Raw genomic sequence first — 5,542 nt, 5'->3', positions numbered from 1 at the left:
ATTGGTTAGTAATATTTTCATATGACTTATCCAAAAAAAATATTAAGAAACCTGAGGGTAGTGGGCTGTAATTTGTTCAATCATATTTAATCATTTTGTGGTCGTATCGCAACCGGCCAACCACCTCGAAATTAATCGCCACAAATAATTTACGCGCCGCCTCCCGTTGATAAATGACTACCCAATTTGTTGTGGTTAGATAACATTTGCTCCGGGAAAGCTGTCTATTCAAGTAAAAAGAAAAGCAAAGAACTGTCATGATAACCGTTGAATGTGACATTTTGTAGCGGTTTAGTGTAACTAACGCAGAATCTAGGCCTTTAGATGTTAATTTTTTTATATTGTTGTATCATCCTAAAATATTCAAATAATATGAATGTGGTTTTACTCCACAACATATCATTCTATTTTATTCATTTTGTTTCGGTTTTTTATAAATCTAAAATAATCTTACTCAAAACTCAGTTGAAAAAAGGTATGATGAGATAAATACAACTAATAACATCATTTAAATTTTTTTAAGAAAGAAATCATCTACTAGTTGTGTCCAGAAGTATATCTAACACCTGTATGAATATTATAACTCATCATTTTATTGACAATTAAAGTTTATTTGTATAAGCTAACAAACTTCATTAATGAAATGAGTTTTGAGTACAAGATCAATGAGTTTAACACTTGTATGAATACTATAACTCATCATTTTATTGACAATTACAAGTTTATTTGTATACACTAACAAACTTCATCAATAATGAAATGAGTTTTGAGTACAAGATGTAACCAATTACAAACACAACAAACTCAACAAGTGAAAAATATAAGAGAACCACCAAAGCCCTTGCACAACTAAGCCACCTGAAATCAGGGGACCATAAAAACCCAATACATCAAAGCAGAACACGAAATTCTGCATAATTACATAGAAAAATAAATTGCATAATGCCTCTCAGCATTTTCCCCCCTCAAACTTTTTCCAACTCTAACAATACTTATTGAAATTCAAAGTCACTGCATTATCATTTTTATTTATGAAATTCCATCACTCCTGATATAGCTGAGAAATCACTGCAAGGAACACAAAATTTGGAAAATCCAGCCCTCATGCACAAACTCTTAAATTCATTCTCTGTTCTTTCCTTTCCAGCATTTATAAGAAACATTACATTATCAATAGCACAAACATGCTTAGAGATGTTGCTTGGGTTTGGAACTTCTGGCATTATGTAGTCTAGAACAATCACCTTTCCACCTTTTGGCAAAGCTTTGTAGCAGTTTCTTAAAAACATCACACATTCTTCATCTGCCCAATTATGGCATACAAGCTGAAATGACCAATGACAATGGAAAAAACTGTGATTAGTACATATGTTATATTGTCTAAAATTAAAAGATTGTGCTTTCATATTGTTCACTAACCTTTAGCAAAATGGCATCACCTTGAGGAACGCTTTCAAACATATTTCCTGGAACATGCTCAATCCCTTTAAGCAAAACATGTGTTTTGTAATTAATTTTGGCTAAATGTACATAAACCAATATTTTTCTAGAAATTAAACATAATTATTCCATTTTTAAAAAAAGAAATGCTAAAATCAGTCCAAGTAAATATGAGGTAAAATCATTCTAATCTTAGGTCAACCAGTAAAATATATTTTGACATGTGTCATGAGTTAGAACTTTCTAAAACACATATCAAAATATTATTGAGTCATCAGCTAACACTTTACCTGTCCGAAAGTGATTAAGAAAATCATTTTTAAAAATATTGTAGGTCATACATAACGAAAGCTGAAAGAAAACTACATATATTACCTTGAAGAGGTGGTGCATGTTGAATCACTTGAGGCAAATCAAAATTAACTCCTTTTATTGACGGATATTGAGAGATAATTAGTTGTAAGGCCTGACCAACTCCACCACCTACATCAACCAATGTTGATACTCCCTCAAATCCTTTATATAGTTGAAGGATTCTTTTCATTTCTAATGGGCCACATTGGGCCATTGCTTTGTTAAACAAGTGATTCAGTTCTGTATTTTTCTCCAAATATTGGTAAATGGACAATCCATGAAGTTTATGGAAATGGTTGTTGTTATTAGGGTCCACAATTGCATCCTTTGCATCATTCCTGGTAAAGAAGCAAAATGAAATCATTGTCAAATTTTCATGAAATTTTGTTGAAGAGTTTAAAATTAAATGCTTAATTAGGTAGCAAGTATATCTCAGGTCTTTTGTTTACATTGTTTTTTTTTTATAAACCAAAATATATATTGAATTGAAAGTACAAGGGGTACTTCAACCCAATACAAAGAAGGGTAAAATATAAAGAGTTTTGTTTACATTGTTACTCTATACTAGTATTGTTACTCTGTACTAATGCATTTGTTTGAGATTTAGAAATAATAATTTATAAGGTTAATACTTTTAGTTATGTAAAATATAGGGGTCATCAAAATAAATATAGTCCTTTAAAAAGGATAAAACTTAAGTCAAGTGTCTTACCTCCATTATATCCAATTTTCAAATTAAAATTCACCTACTTAATAAATTTTATGTCATCAAAATATTAAAAAATCTAACTGACGGACTTAATCAAACGTTTCTGCCAGTAGTGTATAAAAACAATGTTTCCTCATACACGTGTTCACGTTCTCGTTGCCCCTGTTTAACATTCCCTCGTCCTTATTTCACTGTTTTTGTACAGAGAGAAACTTAGATCAAGTTCATTAAAGTCATTTTATCAAGTTTACCAATCATGTGATAATACGTGTGCAACTATTTTTAAGAATAAATGTCATTTATTAAGTAGATCCATTGAACAAAGTTACTATCAGAAAAACTCCATCTTAAAAGTCCCCAATGAGGTTTTTTCTGGTAAGGTTTTAATGAGGCTTAATTTTTTAGTCTCTCTTCAAGGGGAGTTGGGTTCTTTAGAAGTAGTTGGTCTCTCTCTATCTACTATAATTGTTGCTGTTTGATTTCTTTTGTCTTCCTTTTATTCTCTATTGTATTGAGTTGAAGTACCCCTTGTACTTCTTTTCAATATATTAATTGCCTATAAAAAAATAGAAAAACTCCAAATACTTTTTTATAAAGTAGATGATCCACGTTATACATGATACATCTGAACCAAGAGTGAATTTAATTGGGTTTTCTCCGTTAAACATCCAAGAGTGATGGCAACGTAGACCCCATCTTTGACTAATCTAACCAGATATGCAAATTCAATATATTTGAGAATATATAAAAAGGTAGAAATTTGACGATGGGGTGGGCGTGATAAACATAGACGACGGCGATCTCAGTGCCACAAGTCCACAACGGTTGGGGTTTGAGCGATTAAAATCCGTTAGTTGAGGTTTTCTGATATTTTGATGACATGGAATTCAATAATTAGGTGGTATATTTTGGAAAACTGGATATAACAAAGGTAAGGCATTTGACATCTTTGTTTTGTTTCTTGTAAGCTTTGTTTATAAAAAAAAAAAGGCATTTGACCTAAGCTTTATTCTTAAAAAATTCATAGCTTTCAATCACAAACATTATTAAAATAGGTGAAGCTAATCTCTATAGTACATTTTCTAGTAGTTTTTGTGTATTAGTGACAATTGTTCGTGGCAGTTTAAACCGCCAAAAAATGAACCAAATGACTAATTTTACTAATTTAATTAATGTTGGTGACTAAAAGTTATTAAATTTTTTATATAGATCAAGTCTAGTTCACCTGTATTTTACAGAACTAAAAATATATTTAACCTTACTTTTAACAATAAAAAAATAGAGCATTTCGAAAAGAAAAAAAATTCTAAAAATAGAGATTATTTTTAGAGATTCTAATTAGAGTATAAGTTAATTTATGTTTTCTGCTTTTGATCCATGCCAGGTATCTTAACAGTCGGTTGTCATAAGACTAATCAATTTTCTCATGTCAGCGACTACGCAGTAGAGGATTGACCAATGAGTTTTTTTAATTCAAAAGAATTGGGACTCAAACCCCTAACATTTGCTTAAGAAGACGATGTGCCGAACTATTACATCAACTCACTTGATTAAGATGATTTGTATTTACTTAAACTAATTAAAATCACTTTTTATTTTTCTATAAGTAAATTTTTCTTATAATCATAATAGTTTTCCAAACCATCAGATTTCAACTATCTTTGAAATATTAATTTTTAAAAAATTGAAAAAACACCTTAAAATTTTTAAAAATGAATTGTCTACTTTCCGAAGTACACAAAAAAATGAATTGACTCTCTCTTTTTATTGAGTATTGAGTATCTCTCTTTTTAGATTTTGGTTGATTTCTTGGGAATGAATACATTTTTTCCTTCACTAGGGTTTTTCCACATAATTTTTTCTGGGAATGGTAATGAATTGTCTACTTTCCGAAGTACACAAAAAAATGAATTGACTCTCTTTTTATTGAGTATTGAGTATCTCTCTTTTTAGATTTTGGTTGATTTCTTGGGAATGAATACATTTTTTCCTTCACTAGGGTTTTTCCACATAATTTTTTCTGGGAATGGTTTAATGAGTCTCATTCCTAAGTTCTTTTGGTCACCAAAGTGGGGAAGACTTGTCTTTTTTACCCATTGGTACGCACACATTTGTTCTAATGTTGTGTTATCTATATTAATATATTTTGTTTTCAAAAAAAATAATGAATTAAAAAGTGATTTAAAAAAACTGAAAGAAACTCTACTTTTGTTCTGTTTTATTCTATTGTGCTTCTACTCTTTTTCTATCTGTTGCTGTTTCTTGTTTCTTTTGCTTTGCTAGCTAGCTTGCTTTTGGGCTCACTAGGTAGAGCCTTGTTCCCTAGATATTTGGTTCATCAATAATAAATCTTTCATTTTACAAAAAAAAAAAAACTGAAAGAAACTCTACTCTTTTTTTTTTGAACGTAAGAAACTCTACTCTAAATTTAAAAGGATATTAAATAAAAAATACTTCATGTAAAAAAGGTAGCCATGCAAAATGCATGTGAGTTAAAATAATTAGATGAGCACAATATGTTGATTACCAAATATCGTGATATCCTCGGTGGATCAAAGTTGAGAGTGGAGCCAAAGAGCCTCCTCCATTGTTGCCATCACACGCAAAGTATTCACCAATGGGTGTGAGACTATAAACCCTTTCTCTCTTTCCACCTTCATTGGTTCGAATGGAGCAATTCAAAAGAGAGTAACTAGCCAACACAGGTAACATGCGTTCAAGCCTGTTAGCCAATTCTGGGTGCTGCTGGTAATTTGGAAGATGAGAAGCAATCTCAGAGGCAGACATTGAACTACATTTTTCTGCCTTTGTTATGATCTCAAACAAATTGAGGTCAATAGCAGCATTTAATACTGCAGGCATGATTCTACTAAAACATAGCACCAAAGCAGATTGGTAAGCATCATCAACCTCTGTAGTGGGAAGTTGATCATGGTTTTGTTTGGAATTGTTGGAACTCATTTTCACTAGTATATTGGATTAACCTTGTTGATTTCTAATTATGACTCACTGATCAGTTGTTGTGCTCTTTCTTTAGTT

General features: G+C 31.0%; 1 pseudogene; it reads right to left on the bottom strand.

Moving 5' to 3' along the window:
• Positions 1–678: 678 nt before the first annotated feature.
• LOC130721918 (isoliquiritigenin 2'-O-methyltransferase-like) lies at positions 679–5,516 on the bottom strand (annotated as a pseudogene).
• Between the last annotated feature and the right edge of the window lie 26 nt (positions 5,517–5,542).

This window comes from Lotus japonicus, chromosome 6 (assembly GCF_012489685.1).
Source record: "Lotus japonicus ecotype B-129 chromosome 6, LjGifu_v1.2".
Lineage (NCBI taxonomy): Eukaryota > Viridiplantae > Streptophyta > Magnoliopsida > Fabales > Fabaceae > Lotus > Lotus japonicus.
The sequence above is the reverse complement of the archived record's forward strand: the minus strand, read 5'-3'. Positions and strand labels throughout refer to the sequence as shown.